The sequence below is a fragment of the Microcebus murinus genome, chromosome 16 (assembly GCF_040939455.1).
Source record: "Microcebus murinus isolate Inina chromosome 16, M.murinus_Inina_mat1.0, whole genome shotgun sequence".
NCBI lineage: Eukaryota > Metazoa > Chordata > Mammalia > Primates > Cheirogaleidae > Microcebus > Microcebus murinus.
Window position 1 is genome coordinate 62,426,490 of NC_134119.1, and position 20,923 is coordinate 62,447,412.

Sequence of the window (20,923 nt, forward strand, 5' to 3'; positions counted from 1 at the left end):
CAAATGAGATAACTCACTACCTTCAAACCAGCCTCTCGGGAACTTTAGAACATAAATAACCCCTGAGTATATATTCAAGAGAGAGACAGACATGTGTTCATGACAGACTTAAACTGGAACATTCACAGAGATCCTACTTAATAAGCCCAAACAGGAATTCACCCAAATGCCCACCAGCAGTAGAATGTTTCGTGTTTTTAAAATGTGGCATAAAAGTTTTTGCTGGCCAGGCATGGTGGCTCACGCCTGTAATCCTAGCACTCTGGGAGGCTGAGGTGGGCGATTGCTTGAGGTCAGGAGTTCAAAACCAGCCTGAGCAAGAGTGAGACCCCATCTCTACTATAAATAGAAAGAAATTAATTGGCCAACTAATATATATAGAAAAAATTAGCCAGGCATGGTGGCGCATGCATGTAATCCCAGCTACTCGGGAGGCTGAGGCAGGAGGATCCCTTGAGCCCAGGAGTTTGAGGTTGCTGTGAGCTAGGCTAACGCCATGGCACTCACTCTAGCCTGGGTAACAGAGTGAGACTCTGTCTCAACAAACATAGTAAAAAAAGTTTTTGCTACTTTTGCCACTGATATGTGGGGCCTATGTGCCATCCCTGTGAGTATGGGTGGGCTGGTGACTTCTAAAACTAACACGTGTAGGGAAAGGGACTCAATGTGACATCAAATTACAGGTCATAAACAACATGAGGTCTGGCATAAGAAACCTGATTTTTGTGAGACCACCCTGCTGGAGGGGTCATGTGTAGAGGCTCAGGAGAAAGTCCCCACAGAGCCCAGCCTTCTGGCCATGCCCACCAAATTAGATTGGCGCATGTGATATACTACAGAGTGTCGAGATGGGCAGGTCCCTTAGGACTCTACAGAACCATAATGAGAGAGAAAGCGAGAGGTGGGAGGACAGATCATGAAGTATACTGCTGTTGCTTCCATGTAAGTGGGAATAATTATGATCCATCCTCCTGTGTGTTTTGAATATATATATTTCCCAGCTCTTCTGTGCATAGCACATGTCTGAAGGTGAGTCATGTGCTGCTCTAGTGAAGGTAAAGCATCCCTCACAGCAGCTACGGTGGGGCTACAGTCTAGAACATTTACAGTAGTCCCTTGTCACCTGCTAATTGCTGTGGGTTCTGTCCAGGATGAACTGGCGCATCACAATAGTGTACACTTGCCTTGGTCTTGAAGGAAACTCTGCCTTTTTATGAATCCAAAATTTCTGAATCTAAATCTGTCTCTGATCTTTACATAGTAATGATAATGATGTTATGTGGGGCAGCTGACATCAGCCTTCTGCTCTTTTTTTTTTTTTTTTTTTTTTTTTGAGACAGAGTCTCGCTTTGTTGTCCAGGCTAGAGTGAGTGCCGTGGCGTCAGCCTAGCTCACAGCAACCTCAAACTCCTGGGCTTGAGTGATCCTTCTGCCTCAGCCTCCCGAGTAGCTGGGACTACAGGCATGCGCCACCATGCCCGGCTAATTTTTTATATATATATATCAGTTGGCCAATTAATTTCTTTCTATTTATAGTAGTGACGGGGTCTCGCTCTTGCTCAGGCTGGTTTTGAACTCCTGACCTTGAGCAATCCACCCGCCTCGGCCTCCCAAGAGCTAGGATTACAGGCGTGAGCCACAGCGCCCGGCCAGCCTTCCGCTCTTGATTATGCCTATGGATTGCCCATTAAGTGACACACACATTTGATGTCCACCCTGGTTTTGATGGCATAGTGCTGTTTTCTGTCATTGCCAGACCCTAACATCCCCCTGGCACTATCGAGCACAGCTCTGCAACAGTTTTCCTACATTCAGATCTGATCTCAGAGAAATGACAGTGATTTGCATCTCAGTGACACTCGTGTCCCTTTCACCAGTGCACTGCTAACTGGCCCTCCTGAGGACCCCAGTGGGCTCATGCATTGTTTATTTGTTTTCTTGTTTTTGACCTGGAGTCTCCTCTCAGGGACTCCCTTAACCCACATCTGAACCTTTTGATTGTTGACCCTACTGCTATACTGCAGTGCAATTCAGTTCTGGTGCTAACCAGTCAGGGTCAGCCCAGAATCCACCGGTCATGAGCAACCTCACATCAAATACCAGCCCAAATTTAGGGCTGTTCAACTTGTTACAGACTCAGGGGTTACTAAACATCTCAGGGTTGATATTCTGGTAGCATTTCTCCCTGAACTCAAGAAAGCCGTGTAACAACAGAGTTAATATAGCAAAAGGAGAACAGTGTGGGCCAGGGGAAGAGAGAGACACACATAGGGCCAGGCGAGAGATTGTCTGAAATGCGAAGCTTCATTGCCTGCTCAGGTTGGGGTGAGGGTGTGTTGAGGAAAGACAATTGAGGACTTAATGAGATGTGGCTGATAAGATTATTATTTTATCACCCAATATTGCTATATTAAAGACAGAAATGATTTCAGGAGTTTTGCAGGTCTTTGTCCTGAAGGAACATGTGAACTCATTTGTTTGCATATCAAAGGATGTGTTGCCTCGGGAGGGCTCAAAGTTCCAGTCAGATGCATTCCAAGATGGCTTCTGTTATCTCAAACCTGTGGCGCCCCATTCTTGAAAGACAAGGCAGCTATACATGGCACCACAGAATGGGAGCCAGAACAATGAGTGCCCAGCCCGAGAGAGGAGATGGACATTTGTGGCTAAGAGCAATTAACAAACAGCCAAGTTCCTGCTTCCTTCTTACTCTCTGTCTCAATTCACAACAATTAGATAAAAGAAATATGGAGCCACGGTATCTCTGTGTTACCCCTCTGTTAAATGATAGCTGTCTCTTAGAACTTAGAAGTTAGTCCCTGAAAGATTTTGTAAACGTTTGTTCACATGGATAGAATAGATTAGGACATTTTAGAAGTCTCTTGAAAATACTTTTTAAATCCAAACCGAAATACCTGATATTATGTAGATCTGTTACTCCTGGCAACCAATACCTGATATCTGTGATAATAAAACCTATGTGAAACTAACCTCGTTGCCTCACTACCAATGGGTATGTAGTGGGGACCCCTGAGTACCCTTGCTTTATGCTAATTTCTTTATATAAATCTATGAAACTATACCTTCCTGTGCGTATTCTTTCATTTCCATTATTCTCTCTATTTCCTATTAATTTCTTATCCTCTGTGACAACTTCTACCTAAGGGACCCGATTTCTCACAGGGAGATGTAGCTGATCTCCCTGCAGGGCGCACCCCTGTCCTTGGTCCTCTGATGTTTTCCTCTTTGGAGTTAAGTCTTGTGGCTGGTCCTCCAGTGTACCCTTAGGCTGCAGGAGGGGAGGATCACTTCCACCGCTGACACTGTACTTTAAACCACTGAGTGATGGGTCTGAGTCTGTCCTTTTTTCTCTTCAGCACCTCAATGCCACTTGTGAGCAGCCATCCCATCCCACACACCTGTTGTTATCATCTCCCCTGGAGTTATCAAACCCAGAGACAATATACCAGCAGTGCATACCTTGTAGTTCATCCAAGATCACCTGTAATGAAGTATCAGCGATCTCACTGTGGACACATGCCCTGGTGACTGTCCTCCCTCCACCTAGCAGCTGTCATGAGGTGCCTCCTGGCTTTCCTGGGGAGTCATCCAACCCTCAAAACTACTCTTATGGTTGGCTTCCTAGCAATGCTGTTGGGTGTCTTTTTCTAGAAGCAGACTGTGAGATGTTGTTTTAAGGGATTTATTGAGGAAGTGCTCCAGGGAATCCAAGCAGACCTGGGCAATGACCCTGGTTCCATGGGAGAATTAAGCCTGATCTCAGGAGGCTGTGGTGCACACACTGCAGCACAGAGGTGACATCACTATGGAGACCCAGTGATAAGTGTAACAGTGAGACACTGGCTGCCAGCTGTTGTCAGAAGGAAAGTGAATGGCAGTCACCCTTCCATGTGGCCCCCGTGTAGCTGAGGGCAAGTCTCTGCAAATGTGGGCACCTCGGAGGTGTGAAGGAGCAGCTTGGGGACAGGCATCTGGGCAGGCATCAACAGTGTGTAAATACTTACACCAGAGTGTGGAAATACTTCTGAAGAGAGACATGAGAATCTGTGGCATGCAGGACATTAGAGATGCAAAGTGAGTGTGTGTGTGTGAGTCCTGGGCAGAGGGGAGATGGGAGGTTGTAGGCTGCAAAGCACAGACAGCGTTAGAGGAGTTCATTAAGGCAAGGGAGCAGCCCCAGACCCACCTGAGAAGGAAGTGGGTTCAGGGAGGCCCCTGTGGGCAGACCCAGAGCTAGGAGTCAAAGGTGTGGGGCTTAGTGCTATTGCAGGGTGACATGGAGTAGGGGCAGCCACTGGGCCACCTGTGTGTGTGACCGTGTGTGTGTCTGTCTGTCTGGCTAGGGAGTTAGGCTGATGCATGTCTAGACAGAAGGCTGCTGGGCCTCAGGAGCTAAAGGGTTAGTGCAGGGGTCCCCGGAAAGGGGCCAACACGGGCCATGACGCCAGGACAATGGAGAGCAAATGGGGAGAATCCCACTGAGGGAGGAAGTGACAAGTACAAGGACAGAAAAATGAGTGATAGGGTGGGTGCAAGTGGAGCCGAGGGTGCAAGTTTCTCATGAGAGGGAGGGGGTCTGAGCAGAGAAGGGGCCTGGTGCCCAGCCTCGGATAAGAGTGGAGAATGAAGGGCCAGGCTGGGGTGAGGAATGGAGACAGGGGATCGAGTTTTCCAGACGTAGGGCCAATGTTTTCCAGTAACCTTCTCTGACCAGGGAGAGGTTTGGGCAGCATGGTCTCACAGAGGGCTTTGGGTAATAGCTTTGCAAGTATGGGTGGGCCAGTGTGGAAAAGCACAATCTCCACCTCTGTCCTGTAGGGCACTCCAAGATGCATCAGGTAATGAAAATTAGACCCCATAAGAGGCCTAATAGGAGTCTGGGCATGGGAGGAGGAGGAGCTCCAGGGCCCAGACAACCTTGGCAAGTGCATTGGCCAGAAGTGCAGACACAGGCAGCACCGGTGTGTGGGAACCCAGGCCCTGGGCTCCAGGGAGTGCATGGTCCCAGAAGTGTGGAGACACAGGGATGTCCCTGGAGAGTGCAGAGCCCCAGATGTCCTCATGGAGAACAGGGCAGGGGCATTTAGGACTCACAAGATGGCTCAGAGTGTCCAGGAGTCCTTGAAGGTGGCTTCTACACTGCCAGGGATGTCTTGGTGGCTTCAGAGCCTCACTTTTCCTCTGACACCAGCAATATTTGTCCCCTGAAGGCTTCCCACCCCCAAATAGACTGTTGGGGCCCTCTTTATTGTCACACCTGAGTCTTCAAGGAGGCCATTTCCTCTCTGATCTTTATATGGTTCCTCCCCTCACTTAGGAGGAGCCCCCAGGGCACCAGGTCTGTCCTTGTTCCCCCCTGGAGCTTCCCTTTCTCAGCAGCAGGTTCTCAAATACCCACAGGACTCGACCATGGAATCTCACTCCTGAATCTTCCCCTTTCCCTACACCCAGCAGGCTCCCAGCCCTCAGCTCCCCAGACCCGTATTGATCTTCTCCCCCATCTCACGCCTGTCACCACATTCAGACTCTCCCTCCCAAAATACAGCTGAGAGACTCACCCCAGCATGAGCAGGCGGTGGGCACAGAAACACGCATGAGACGTCAGTCCAGGTAAATCTAACTTTATTTTTTAGTGTCAAGATTCACATCGGTGTGTGTGTGAATCCAGATCCTAGAGTTAGGGAGTGTTTGATCCCAGAATTACAGAGACGTCTGCGCGTGTGGACAACATCGGAGGGTGCAGACCCTCAAGAATTTCTTCCCGAGAGGAGGACCTGTTGAAACAAAGCAAGTGTCCAGATTGAAATTTTCTGGGTATTGTTGGTGATATCCCAGGAACAAGGCCAGTTCCGGAAAGGAAACTGGAATCTCTTTTTCTCCCACAGATGTTATCACAATTTGTAGGATTTATAATTAGCAATGCATCCACACTGCTGCTACAAATTTGCCAGGAAACATTTTTTCAAAAGTGATATGCCAGCCAGGCACTATGGCTCACGCCTGTAATCTTAGCACTCTGGGAGACTGAGGCAGGAGGATTGCTCAAGGTTAGGAGTTTGAAAATGACCTGAGCAAGAGCGAGACCCTGTCTCTACTAAAATAGAAAGAAATTAATTGGCCAACTAAAAATATATAGATAAAATTAGCCAGGCATGGTGGCACATGCCTGTAGTCCCAGCTACTAGGGAGGCTGAGGCAGGAGGATCGCTTCAGCCTAGGAGTTTGAGGTTGCTGTGAGCTAGGCTGACGCCACGGCACTCACTCTAGCCTGGGCAACAAAATGAGACTCTGTCTTCAAAATAATAATAATAATAATAATATGCCATGTTACCTTCTTCTTGTTCTCCATGTTCCTTCTGAGACCATGCTAAATGGATAAGTAGATTGCACAATCAATTGTGCTGGGATTAGACGCTTCATCTTGTTGAAGAAATATGTGAGCTTGTTTCGGAAACCTTGCACAGCCAACTTATTGTATGGAACCAAAACTGTGGCCTTCAGTAGATACCTGAGCATTCGTTTGATCACTAATGATGCAACCCTCTTTAAGATGACGACTGCGTGTCCCATTGCAGGCACCGTTAATCGCTCATGTAGGAATTCCTCCATCTTCAACACGATATAGTCAGCCAGTATACACACGGCGAGGTTCATGACCTCGGTTGTTATAAAGGAAATAAGCGATTCCTTAGAAAACATGATGAGTGTCCGGTTGGTTTCAGTCCAAGGCTAGGACTCTATTCCTAGAGAGTCTTTCTGTTTCGCGAGGTCCCGGGCGAGAGTGACTCAAGTTAGTCCAAGAGGAAACGGTCATGTCCATCGAGGATGTGACGTTCCTAGTGACGACCCCTATTCCTGGCCAATGAGCATGTGACACGGCAACCCCGGCCATTTTCAATGCATCGTCACCACCTTCCGACAGGGTGGGCGGCCCTGCCGGCTGACGGGGCAATTGTCGGAGGTGGTGAGGGACAGCGGGAGCCTCACAGGGGGCTGGGGGAGCACAAGGAGCTCTCATTAAAGGGACAAGACTTTACTGGGGTCAATTACACAGGCCTGAAAAGGAGAGTTTTGTCATTAACTTTTGTATGTGAAGATGGGACACACTGACGTTTTTGTACCACTGTGGGTGTCAGAATAAGCCTCAGCGTCCAACATCAGGTAATACTCCCTGTGAACTGTGAAATTTCCTTTCTGTGGCAAAAAGGTTTTACTTTCTTTGGCAGTGATGTAGCTTGACGGGCTCATGAGCCCAGTGGTCCTGATCAGCAACCTTGTTCTAATGACACATAAGTAACGTGTTAAAGACCAGCGGTGTGGACGGGCGCCACCTAGTGGACTCTCAGATCTTGGCCGCTCTCAGCCCTGAATGGCCGCACCAGGCACCTGACCCAGCAGCTAGCCTGGCTTCCTCCTCAAGGCAGACATCTGTGTCCTCACCTCCTTGCTTTTGATGTTTTCTTCCCAAAGACAGCACGTGTTTCCTACAGAGAGTCCACACACACGATATGAGAATGGAGACATAGAATTTGGCATCTGAGTTGTGTTGCTTTTGTGGCTACTCACGTCGGGTCTGGCCTGGGTCCTCTCAAGACCTGCCCACGAGGTGGGGTGCTGAACGCAGAGGTGGCCAGTGAGGTGTGGCCCGGGAGGATCGGACTGACTAGGGCGGAGGAATTTTAGAGCTTGAGTGGGAATTAGGGGTGTTACATGTGATTTGGTTTCTAGAGGATAGAGTGTCACCATGAAATAGGCTTTTTTTTTAAATTTCGGCATATTATGGGGGTACAGATTTTAAGGTTTCAATAAATACCCATTTCCCCCCTCCCCCCACAAGTCTGAGTCTCCAGCATGACCATCCCCCAGATGGTGCACATCTCACTCATTATATATGTATATACCCGCCCCCCTCCCCCCTGCCCAATACCCTATTACTGTAGTACCTATGTGACCACTTAGGTGCTGTTCAGTTAATACCAATTTGCTGGTGAGTATATGTGGTGCTTGTTTTTCCATTCTTGGGAAACTTCACTTAATAGTATGGATTCCAGCTCTAACCAGGAAAATATAAGATGTGCTATGTCACCATTGTTTCTTAGAGCTGAATAGTACTCCATGGCATACATATAGCACATTTTATTAATCCATTCTTGGATTGATGGGCACTTGGGCTGTTTCCACAGCCTTGCAATTATGAATTGTGCTGCTATAAACATTTGAGTGCAGGTGTCTTTTTTGTAGAGTGTCATTGGATCTTTTGGGTAGATGCCCAGCAAATGGAATAGGCTTTTATCGGGCAGTGGCTCTGGGGTGGGGCTGAGGACTCTGAGTGGGGCAGCCCCACCTGTTAAGGGAAGAGCAACTGAGCCAGTGCAGTGAAGCTGAGGGTGCCTTTTGTCCACGTTCAGTGGTGTGAAGGGTGAGATGGGGACGTGAGGGAAGGATAAGATTCTTAAAGACACAGATAATGTGCTGACATGGGTTCCAGAGGAAACACCGGATGTCCAGGCCCATATGGGCCATTGGGAGGATCATACGGGGACAGAGATCAGAGAATCTGTGAGGTCAGGAGGCTGGAGAGACAGGAGGGATGGAGGATGGATAGGGAACCACGGATACAGAGGCTTCAGCTGGGGGTACTTGGTGATCAAAGCAGGCTGAAAGTCTAAGATTATGAATGTCAAAGTGGAAATGTTTCTAGGATGGTGTCCTTGTGTCCATGCTCCAGTGTCTGATGTTTCCAGCATCCCTTGGGAGCCCTACTGTAAAGCACAAACTCTTTTACCCCCAAACCTCTGCCAGGTGAGTGAACAAGATAGCCGGGTCTTCAGGGGATTTGTCTGAAGGGACAGAGCTCATGACTCCAGGCTGAAGAATAGCCTCAGGGAAGATCGTGGGGGAGTCTAAGATGAGGTGGGCATTGAGGGCTGTGCTGTATTTGCTGTTTGTCTAGCCTTCTCCTTCTTTGTTGACTGGTCCTCCTCAAGGACCCCTCCCACAGGCTCTTTCTGAGAGTCCCCACAGCAGTCTCCCCCTCTCTCTTCCACCCAGATTTCTAGAGCTGTGAGTTCCGTTACAGTAGCCATGCACCTATGTGGCCTTGGAGAATCTGCAGTGTGGCTGGTCTGAAATCAGAGGTGCTGCAGGTTTAAAATGCATACAAAATTTCAAAGGCCTAGTAATAAAATAAGAATGTAAGGTAACTGACATTTTCCTTGATAACATGATGAATTGGTAATGAATATACCGGTTCCATAAAATATATCATTGAAATGACTTCACTTTTCTCTGTTTACATTTTCAATATGGCTGTTAGAAACTTTAAAAGTTACAGATGCGTCGCAGTTGTGCTTCCATTGGGTGTTCACTGGCTGTGATGGTGTGCTTCCACAAGGTGGCGCCAACACACACCTCTGGAGGCACACCAGGGAAGGAAGAGCCTGGGCGGAGGTGGGTGGGACCAGTGTGTGGGGCCCTTTGATGCAGGAGGAGCTTATAGAGGATGGTGCGACATGCCGTTCCCACACTGGGCCCACCTAAGAGGGGAGAAACTGCAAGTTCTGGTGAGCAGGAGAGAGGCAGTGTGGTGGGCTGAGTGGAGATTCCCAAATATGTCCATGCTGTACTTGTAATCCCGGGAACCTGTGAATGTTCCCTTTTATGATAAAAGAGACTTTACAGATGTGATGAAATTAAAGATCTTGAGATTGGGAGATTATCCTGGACTATCTGGGTGGGCCCTCTGGAATCCCAAGTGTGCCTAGAAGAGAGAGGCAAGGGAGAGAGGCCATGATGGTGGACCAGAGGCAGCTTCCACATGCCGCTCAATCAGAGAGGGTCCAATGTTCATCTTAAGATGGCTCATCTAGAGAGCACTGGTAATCAACAGAGAAGCAATGAGAGGCACCGAAAGTGAAGGAGAGGGAAGTAGTGTGAACTACCTGGTAGGATTGGAATTACCCTGGACAGGTGCCCACATGTGGGAAGAGGCAGGCCAGGGAACCCTGGGGCTGCCCCCATGGCCATAATCTGAGCTACAAGAGGGCCCATCCACTTCCACAAGTCTGGACTGATACAAGGAGGTGCAATGACATTGCTTCATAGAGAAGGCACAGTAGGACCCTGCTGCCTTCTGAACCCTGGGTTCTATAGCCAGCACCATTCTGAGTGCCTAGCCCTAGAGAAGTGCATCGTCCTGGGGTACAGCCCCATTGTTGCCCCATCCTCATCACTGTTGGCAGTCTAGGGAGGGAGCTGGGGGGCTGGGCACTCTCACCGCCTTGAGGACAGAGTGCTACATGTCAGTGCTGCTACCAGGGATATGTTGGAGAAAATGTAGCAAACATTTGTTTTTAAAACACCTCTTGAGTAGTACCTATTGTGTTTGTACACTGGTTTTGTTGAAGAAGGAGGTAAAGGAATCCCAAAGTGAGAAGGAGTAGCTGTTCCTATATCAGAAAAAATAGACTTTAAATAGTCTATTTTTTAAATAGTCTAGTCAGAACTATTAACAAAGACAAAATTGGTCATTATATAATGATAAAGGGATTGATTCGACAGGAAGATATAACAATGCTAAATATATATGCACCAAACACAAGAGCTCCTTCTTTATAAGACTAATAATATTAGACTTAAGGAAAGAAATAAACAGTAATATGAATAGGCAGAGACTTCAACATTCCACTGATAAAACTAGACTTATCACTGTAGTAGACTTTCAACAGAGAAAAAATGGATTTAAATGGGACTCTAGAATAAATGAGCCTAACAAGACATTTACAGAACATTCTTCCCCAATACTGCAAAATATACCCAGCAGTGTAAATTCAGCTACAGAACTCACAATTCTTATAAAACAATAAAACAGGAGGTAAAACAAAGCAATAAGGGACCACCCAGCAGGATGACTAGGCCAAAATCCTACATATCAATGCTATCAATTAACGTTAACATTATCAATGCTAACATTAATGGACTGAATGCTTGTCTCAAAAGACGCAGGCTGGCTGAATGGAAGAGAAAACACAACCCAAACATCTGCTGTCTCCAAGAAACACATCCAAACCACAAGGATACACAGACTCATCATGAAAGGATAAAAAAAATATTCCATGCAAATGGAAATCAAAAGAGAGCAGGTGTAGCCATTCTCATATCAGATAAAATTGAAGTTCAGCCAACAAGGGTACAGAAAGACAAAGATGGCCATTACATAGTGGTACAGGCAGCAATTCAACAAGAAGACATAACAATCCTAAATATATATGCACATAACACAGAAGCTCCCAGATACATCAAACAAATTTTACTTGAGCTAAGCAAAGAAGTTAATATCACCATCATAATTGGTGAGGACCTCAAGACCCCACTGTCAGAGCTGCACAAATCATCAAAGCAGAAAATAAATAATCAATTGTCTTAAACCAAAATGTAGATCAAATAGACTTAATAGACATTTACAGAACATCTTCCACCACAAAATTACAGAGTACATATTCTTTTCAGTAGCACATGGTGTATTCTCCTGGATTAATCATATCTTAGGCCCCAAAACAGGTCTCAAAAAATTCAAATCAGGGCTGGGCGTGGTGGCTCATGCCTGTAATCCTAGCACTCTGGTAGGCCTAGGCGGGCGGATCGCTCAAGGTCAGGAGTTCGAAACCAGCCTGAGTAAGAGCGAGACCCCATCTCTACTAAAAATAGAGAGAAATTAATTGACCAACTAAAAATATGTAGAAAAAATTAGCCGGCCATGGTGGCACATGCCTGTAGTCCCAGCTACTCGGGAGGCTGAGGCTGGAGGATCACTTGAGCCCAGGAGTTTGAGGTTGCTGTGAGCTGACACCACGGCACTTTAGCCAGGGCAACAGAGTAAGACTCTGTCTCAACATAAATAAATAAATAAAAATAAAAACAAATTCAAAACAATTGAAATCATACCATGTACCTTGTCATACCACAACAGAATAAAACCAGAAACACCCCAAAAGGCACTGTCAAAACTACGCAAATACTTGTAAAATAAGCAGCCTGCTGCTGAATGATCCTTGGATCAATGATAAAATCAAGATGAAATTTCAATATTTTTTTGTACTGAATGACAAAAATGACATAAATTATCAAACTCTGGGATGCAGAAAAAAGCAGAACTAAGAGGGAATCTCATAGCTCCCAATGCCTACATAAAAAATACAGAAAGACCACAAATTACCAACTTCATATTATGCCTCAAGGACATAGAAAAATAAGAACAAACCAGACCCAAATCTAGCAGAAGAATAGAAATGGCAAATATCAGGCCAGAAATAAATGAAATGGAAACAAACAAAAAATGCCCACAGTACAGAGAATCAATGAAGCAAAAGTCAGTTGACTGCTTGCTAGATTAACCAGGAATAGAAAAGCAAGAATTCACTGGGAGGCTGAGAGGGGAGGATTGCTTGAGGTCAGGAGTTCGAGACCAGCCTGAGCAAGAGCGAGACCCCATCTCTACTGAAAAATAGAAAGAAATTACCCAGACAACTAAAAAATATATATATAGAAAAAAAATTAGCCAGGCATGGTGGCACATGCCTATAGTCCCAGCTACTTGGGAGGCTGAGGCAGAAAGATTGCTTGAGCCCAGGAGTTTGAGGTTGCTGTGAGCAAGGCTGATGCCACAGCACTCTAGCCTGGGCAACAGAGCCAGACTCTGTCTAAAAAAAAAAAAAAAAAAAAGAATTCAAATAAGCTCAATCACAAATGAAAAAGGAGACATCAGAACCATTGCTGCAGAAGTATAAAACATCATCTGAGGCTACTATGAAAACTTCTATGCACACAAACTAGAACATCTAGAGGAAATGGAGAACTTTTGGAAACACGCACTTCCCAAGCTTGAATTACAAAGAAATGAAAATCCATAGCAGAGCAGTAATGAGGAGCCAGATTGAAACAGTAATAAAACATCCTCCAACAAGAATGACAACAAGGAATCCCAGGACCAGATGGGTTCACAGCTGAATTCTACCAGACCTACAAAGGAGAATTGGTACCTATTCTACTGAAACTGTTCCATAATATTGAGAAGGAGAAAATCCTCTTTAACTCATACTTCAAAGTCAGTATTACTCCATTACGAAACCCAGGAAAAGACACACACACACACACAAAACAAACAAACAAAACACACAAAAAAACCAAAAAAAACTACATGCCAATGTCCCTAACAAACATGGATATAAAAACCTTCAAGAAAATACTAGCAAGCCAAATTCAACAGCACGTCAGAAAAATAATCCACTAAAATGAAGTGGGTTTCATCCCCGGGATGCAAGGATGGTTACCATACACAAATGAATAAATGTGATTCAGCTCATAAACAGAATTAAAAACAAAAGTTATATGATCATTTTGCTAGATGCAGAAAAAGCATTGAATAACATCCAGCACATCTTCATGATGAAAACCCTGAACAAGCATACAGGGAACATACTTCAAAATAATTAAAGCCATTTATAGCCCTAAATCAAGCTGGGTATCCAAAACATCTGTACTTCCTCAACATTTTGAAATAAAAAAGGTAAAGTAGTTGTAAAATACCATATCTGGGAAAAAATTAATCCAGAAGCAATTAAATGATCAAAGAGTTTGAATTAGAAGGATAAAAATTTCAAAATATTATAATTCAGTGATTTCTAAGAGTTCAAATAACATCATGTTTCAAAATCTATTAATTTTTTTTTTGAGACACAGTCTCACTCTGCTGCCCAGGCTAGAGTACCATGGCATCAGCCTAGCTCACAGCAACCTCTCAAACTCCTGGGCTCAAGCGACCTTTCTGCCTCAGCCTCCCGAGTAGCTGGGACTACAGGCATGCGCCGACACGCCCGGCTAATGTTTTCTATATATTTTTAGTTGGCCAATTAATTCTTTTCTATTTTTAGTAGAGACGGGGTCTCGCTCTTGCTCAGGCTGGTTTCGAACTCCTGACCTTGAGCGATCCACCCATCTGGGCCTCCCAGTGTGCTAGGATTACAGGCGTGAACCACCTCACCCAGCCTGGGAATATTCTTAATCAAAGAGATGAAACATCTCTACAGGGAGAAATATAAAACACTGATGAAAGAAATTATAGATGACACAACAAATGGAAAAAAAATCCCATGCTCATATAGTCAGAAGAATCAATATTGTTAAGATGTCCATTTTGCCCAACATGATTTACAGATTCAATGCAATTCCCAGCAAAATATCAACATCATTTCCCTCACAATTAGTAACAACCATCCTATATTTCACATGAAATCGAAAAGGAGCCTGAACAAGAAAACATTCTAAGTCAAAAATACAAATCTCCAAAGGCATCACATGATACTTTAAACTGTTGAGAGATTAATATGAGTCTGTCATTATTTCTTTTCAATGCATCAATGCCCCATGTTAGCAGCCATCCAATTTTTCACATCTGTTTTTGTCATTTCCCCTAGAATTATCAAACCCAGAGATGACGTAGCGGCAGTGCATCCCCTGTAGTTCATTCAAGATCAACCAAAGTGAAATATCAGTAATCCCACAGTGACTCATGACCTGGGCAATGTCAGCCCCCCACCTACCAGCTGCGATGAGCTACTCACTGGCTTCCGTGGGGAGTATCCAATTCCCAAAATTATCATTAGAATTAGCATTGCCAGTACCAACTGTTGCGTCTCTTTTTGTAGAAGCAAACCATGAGATGGTGTTTAAAGAGAATCACAGAGGAGCGGTCCAGGGAATCCAAGCAGAGCAGGGCGAGGAACCTGGCAATGATCAGGTTCAATGGGAGCATTAAGCCTGATCCCAGGGAGGCTTGGGAGTACACACTGCAGCACAGAGGTGACCTCGGTTTGGGGGCCCTGCGATCTATGTGCCAGTGAGACACTGATGCAGGACATCAGAGGTGGACAGTGAGGACAGGGAGAATGGCGTCCTGGGCAGAGGGGAGATGAGAGGTCGGAAGGCTCCAAAGCGTAGTCAGTGCGAAAGGAGTTCATTAAGGCAAGAGAGAAATCCCAGGGCCACCTCAGAAGGAAGTGGCTTCAGGGAGCCCCCTTGTGGACACACTCCAGCACCAGCAGCCAAAGGCAGTGGGCTTTGTCCAATGCCAGTGTGATTTGCGGTAGAGGCAGCCATTGGGCCACCTGTGTGTGTGAGTGTGAGTGTGTGTGTGTGTCTGTCCAGGGAGTTAGAATGATGTATATCTAGACAAAAATCTGCTCAGCCTCAGGACCTAGAAGGTTAGTGCAGGGGCTTCCAGTAAATGGGCCAATAGTGTCTTGGCACAAAGGATAAAAATGAGAGACAAGTGAGAATCCCAGTGAGGAAAGAATTCACAAGTTGGAGGAGGGAGATGTTAGCAATACAGTGGAGGCATTTGAAGCTGGGGCAGCAAGTCTTTCAGGACAGGGTGGCGGGGTGAGCAGCCGGCTGTCTGAGCAGAGGAGGGGCCTGGCCACCAGCCTGGGGAAGGGTGGGGAATAAACCCTTGCCTCATATGAGTAATAGAGAAAAGCGATAGAGATTTTCAGAGGGAGGGCCAGTGTTTCCCAGTGTCCAGCTCTGACCAGGGAGAGATTTGGGCAGCTTGATCTCAAGGAGGGCTTGGGGAGGGGTAGTTATAGCATCACAATTATGGGCATGAGCACAGTGGAAAAGCACAGGCTCCACCTTCTTCACGTAGGAGCACAGCAAGAAGATTTGTTAGTTAATAAAAATTAGTTAGGCCAGGCGCGGTGGCTCACGACTGTAATCCTAGCTCTCTGGGAGGCTGAGGCGGGCAGATTGCTCGAGGTCAGGAGTTTGAAACCAGCCTGAGCAAGAGCGAGACCCCCGTCTCTACTATAAATAGAAAGAAATTAATAGGCCAACTAATATATATAGAAAAAATTAGTTGGGCATGGTGGCGCATGCCTGTAGTCCCAGCTACTCGGGAGGCTGAAGCAGAAGGATCATTGAGCCCAGGAGTTTGAGGTTGCTGTGAGCTAGGCTGACGCCACGGCACTCACTCTAGCCTGGGCAACAAAGTGAGACTCGGTCTCCAAAAAAAAAAAAAAAAAGTTAGACCCCAGCAGAGGCCAAATAGGAGCCTGGGCAGGGGAGGAGGCCCAGAGCCCAGAAGACCTCGGAAAGTGCACAGACCGGAATCGTGCAAACAGTGAGGATGTGCAGGAGTCCAGACCCTGGAGTCCAGGGAGTGCCTGAGCCTAGAAGTGTACACATGTGTGGACAGCACTGGCGAGTGACAAGCCCCAAGAGTACAGAGAGAGAGGAGCGACAGGGAAGTCTAGGACTCAGAATATGTCACAGTGTGCAGTGTCTTTCCAGGGTTGCTTTTTTATCTTTGAGACAGAGTCTCACTCTGGTGCCCAGGCTAGAGTGAGTGCCGTGGCGTCAGCCTAGCTCACAGCAACCTCAAACTCCTGGGCTCAGGCGATCCTCCTGCCTCAGCCTCCCAAGTAGCTGGGACTACAGGCATGCGCCACCATACCCGGCTAATTTTTTCTATATATTTTTAGTTGGCCAATTAATTTCTTTCTATTTTTTGTAGACACAGGATCTCGCTCTTGCTCAGGCTGATTTCGAACTCCTGACCTTGAGCGGTCCTTCCACCTTGACTCCTAGCCCAACAGGCTCCTAGCCCTCATCACTCCACATACCATGCAGATCTCTTACCCATCTCATGGTTCTCTCCACATTGAGACCCCCGCCCTCCTCAAGTACAGCCCAGAGACTCACCCCAGCAGGATCAGGCAGTCAGCAGAGAAACAGTCATGAGACCTCAGTCCAGCTAAGTGACACGTTATTTCCTCAGTTTCAGGACGTTTGTATTTGTGGAGAAGGTGGGGCTGCTGAAAAATGCAGGCTCCTGATTGAAATTTCCTTCCCGTTAGCTGGTAACATGGGAAATGTGGCCAGTTCACAGACAAAAACAGAAATCTCTTTGTGTTCCCAAAGACATTACAATAACATGCAGCATAATTAGCAGTACCTCAACAATCATTGCTGTAAGTGTGCCAGGAGACATCGTATTTTAAAAAATGAGGCTGGGTGTGGTGATCCAGCAATCCAGGAGCCCAAGGCGGGCAGATGGTTTGAGCTCAGGAGTTCGAGACCAGCCTGAGCAAGAGTGAGACCCCGTCTCTACTAAAAAAATAAAAAGAAATTAGCTGGAAAAATAATAAATATGTATTAAAGACATTAGCAGGGCATGGTGGTGCATGCCTGTAGTCCCAGCTACTCGGGAGGCTGAGGCAGGAGGATCGCTTGAGCCCAGGAGTTTGAGGTTGCTGTGAGCTGGGCTGATGCCACGGCACTCTAGTCTGGCCAAGAGTGAGACTCTGTCTCAAAAAGTAATAATAATAATAAAAAAATAATGATATGCAATGGTACCTTTTAGTTTTCTGGACGATCATGCAGAGACTGTGCTGGACATATCAGTAGAAATTACACCACAATCCTTTTTGCTGGTTTAATTATTTTTTTTTTTTTTTGAGACAGAATTTCACTCTGTTTCCTAGGCTAGAGAGCCGTGGCATCAGCCTAGCTCACAGCAACCTCAAACTCCTGGACTCAAGCAATCCTCCTGCCTCAGCCTCCCAAGTAGCTGGGACTACAGGTGTGCACCACCATGCCCGGCTAATTTTTTGTATATATATTTTGGTCGGCCAATTCATTTGTTTCCATTTCTAGTAGAGATGGGGTCTCGCTCTCGCTCAGGCTGGTTTAAGGTATGACAAAGGAGACAACACTTTACCAGGATAAAGTACACAGGCCTGAAAGGATAGTTTTGTCACAGCTTTTGTATGTGAACATGGGACACATTGCCATTTCTGTACCGGGTGGTTGACAGAATAAGCCCCACGGCCCAGTATCTCGGGAGTACTCCCTGTGAGCTGTGAAATTTCCTCTCTGTGGCACAATAGTTTTACTTTCTATGGCAGCAATGTAAGCTGAAGGGCTCCTGAGCCAGGTGGCCCTGATCACCCACCCTGTTCTAATTACACTTAGGTAAAATGTTAGAAGGCCTTAAAACAGCAGCGGTGTGGACGGGCGCCACCTAGTGGACACTCAGATCTTGACCACTCTCAGCCCTGAATGGCCTCGCCAGGCACCCGACCCAGCAGCTACCCTGGCTTCCTCCTCAAGGCAGACATTGGTGTCCTCATCTCCTTCCTTTCAATGTTTTCTTCCAAAGTCAGTGTGTGTTTCCTACAGAGAGTCCACACACACGACATGAGAACTGAGACATGGAATCTCCCATCTGAGTTGTCTTGCTTTTATGGCTACTCACGTTGGGTCTGGTCTGGGTCCTCTCAAGACCTGCCCACGAGGTGGGGTGTTGAACGAAGAGGTGGCCAGTGAGGTGTGGCCTGGCAGGATGGGGGTCAATGGGGATGAGGAATTTTAGGGCTTGAGTGGGGGTTGGGGGTGTTCGATGTCATTTGATATTAAGAAGATGAAGTGGGACTGTGGAGCAGGGCTTTATAGTGGGAGTGGCTTTAGGGTTGTGGACTCTGAGTGGTGGACTTTGGTGGTGGCCCCACCTGTTACAGGAAGAGCAACTGAGCCGGTGCAGTGAAGCTGAGGGTGCCCTTTGTCCACGTTAACTGGTGTGAAGGGTGAGATGGGGACACGAGGGAAGGATAAGATTCTTAAAGACACAGATAATGTGCTGACATGGGTTCCAGAAGAAACACCAGATGTCCAGGCCCACACGGGCCATAGAAAGGATCACACAGGGACAGAGATCAGAGAATCTGGTCAGGTCAGGGGGCTGGAGAGGCAGGAGAGATGGAGGATGGATAGTGTCGTGGCCCGATTACAGGACCGGGGGGGGGGGCGGGGGGGGGAGGACACAGAACATAAAATAACGACACAGACACACATGGACATGACAATGACTCAAGTGACCAATGCACTGGTTGCTTTATTTTTATACCACCCAGACCCAAGGTTAGTTCCTTGTTCCTTGTACGTGAGCATCTGAGCATAGCAGCGTTATCAGCCAATTCTGGAGTTGTATCAAAAGGAACAATTTCCCATGGTCTCAGACCTCTAACGGTTACTAAAGTTAAGGTGCCAGACAGAGCTCAAAAGCCAAGGCTGAGATAGGCAACATAAAACAATGCAGCCATTTGAAGTGCCTCTTGGTCTCAATCCCAGGCGGCGGCTCCTTTGTGGCCCCCATGGTTGTGCCTGTCTTAGGTCGCCCCCCTCCATGGGGAGTCTTACCTGTCATTGACTACCAACCATCAATCAGGGGCCAGTTCTTGGGAGAGTTCTTCTTATTCTTGTTCTCATGGCCTCCAGACTCCCACCACGGGGGCCCTCCGTGTAGGAGTTGGGAGCATTTGCTTATGTGCAACAACTCAGGCCTCTTATCAAGTCACAAGGCAGCAACCATGTGAGAAGAAAATGCTGACTACCGCTGCGTCAGGCAGCACACGTACATTACAGCCTATAGTGAATGATTAGTATAAGCCAGAATCAGCCCCCAACAGGATAGGGTACCACGGATGCAGACGCTTGAGCTGGGGGTACTTGCTGATCAAAGCAGGGCAGAAGTCTAAGATTAGGAGAGTCACATAAAAAAGGTTCTGGGACTGTGTCCTTGGGGACATGCTCTGGAGTCTGACATTTTCAGCATCGCTTGGGAGCACTGCAGAAAAGCACAAATGCTTACCTACCTGGTAGGAACGTGGAAAGCACCAGAAAATAAACTAAAGCTTACCACCACCACACACACACACACACACACACACACACACACACACACACACAAAACCAAACTCTGCAGAATTTACTATCTTTCCCAGGCCACAGTTCGAGAATATTTTCCAGTCTGACCCCCTTATGCACAAACATCCTTCCTGGCTTGAAACCCTAAATGCCCTCACCTGAAATCTGCATCCAAGGTACCCTGTCATCCTCCAGTCCCTCCTTGTTCTCTAGCCTCCAAGACTCCCCTGAATTCTGCTCTCCCCCTTGCCTGTGTGCTCTGGCCAATGGCAGAGTCAGCCTGTGCATCTGGTGGCCCTTCCTAACCCCAATGTCATGGAGTTAACCTGTGACTTCAAGAAAATTATCCTTCCCTCATGTCCACATCTCACTCGTCAGGTCTATCCAAGTTGGAAGAACAAAATCCTCCACTTTGCTTCAAAAGCTCAGTTACTCTTCCCTTAACAGGTGGCCTGACACCCACTCAAGGTCCACAGGCCCATGCAGAGCTACCCCAACCAAATCCCTCCTCAGTGGACCCACTAGAGCCTCAAAACCCCAAATCACACCCAACACCCCAAATCCCTACTCAAGCTTCACAAGGCCTCACGCCCAGTCGGCCTTCTCAGAGCCCATCCTTCCACCCCCACCTCACTGCCCACTCCTGCTTTCCACACCAAGCCCCACACAGGTCTCCCAAGCATCCACACCAGACTCCGCACGCGTAGGAGTAAAAGCAAGACGACTCAGATGGGGGATTCTACTTCTCCATCCCCGTGACCTGTGTGGATTCTCTGGGGGACCCACACCGACTGTGAGAAAACAACAGAGCAAGCCAAGTGGTGAGAGCCCAAACGTCTGCTCTGAGGGCTACAGCAGGGCAGGGGCCCAGTCAGCTGCCTGGTGAGGCCACAGTCAGGGCCGAGAGCCGCTGGGACCTGTCTGTCCACAGGAGGGCAGCTCTCTCCGCCAGGGGCTTGTTAGGGACGCCTTATGCTTTCCTTCAGTGTCATGAAACCAAGGTTGGCGGTTAGGGCTGCTGAGGGGAGGAGCCTTTGCCTTTTCCCGCTTAGGGCTGCTGAGGGGAGGAGCCTTTGCCTTTTCCCGCTTAGGGCTGCTGAGGGGAGGAGCCTTTGCCTTTTCCCGCTTCTGGAGGCCACGTCCA

General features: G+C 47.2%; 1 long non-coding RNA gene across 1 annotated transcript in view; it reads right to left on the reverse strand.

Annotated features, from left to right (window-relative positions):
• LOC105869125 (uncharacterized) overlaps positions 1-16,883 on the reverse strand; it is a 37,629-nt gene extending 20,746 nt beyond the window's left edge. The window contains exon 1 of the long non-coding RNA XR_002222445.2: positions 16,777-16,883. This is a non-coding gene — a long non-coding RNA (uncharacterized LOC105869125). The remainder of the gene's footprint in view (positions 1-16,776) is intronic.
• Between the last annotated feature and the right edge of the window lie 4,040 nt (positions 16,884-20,923).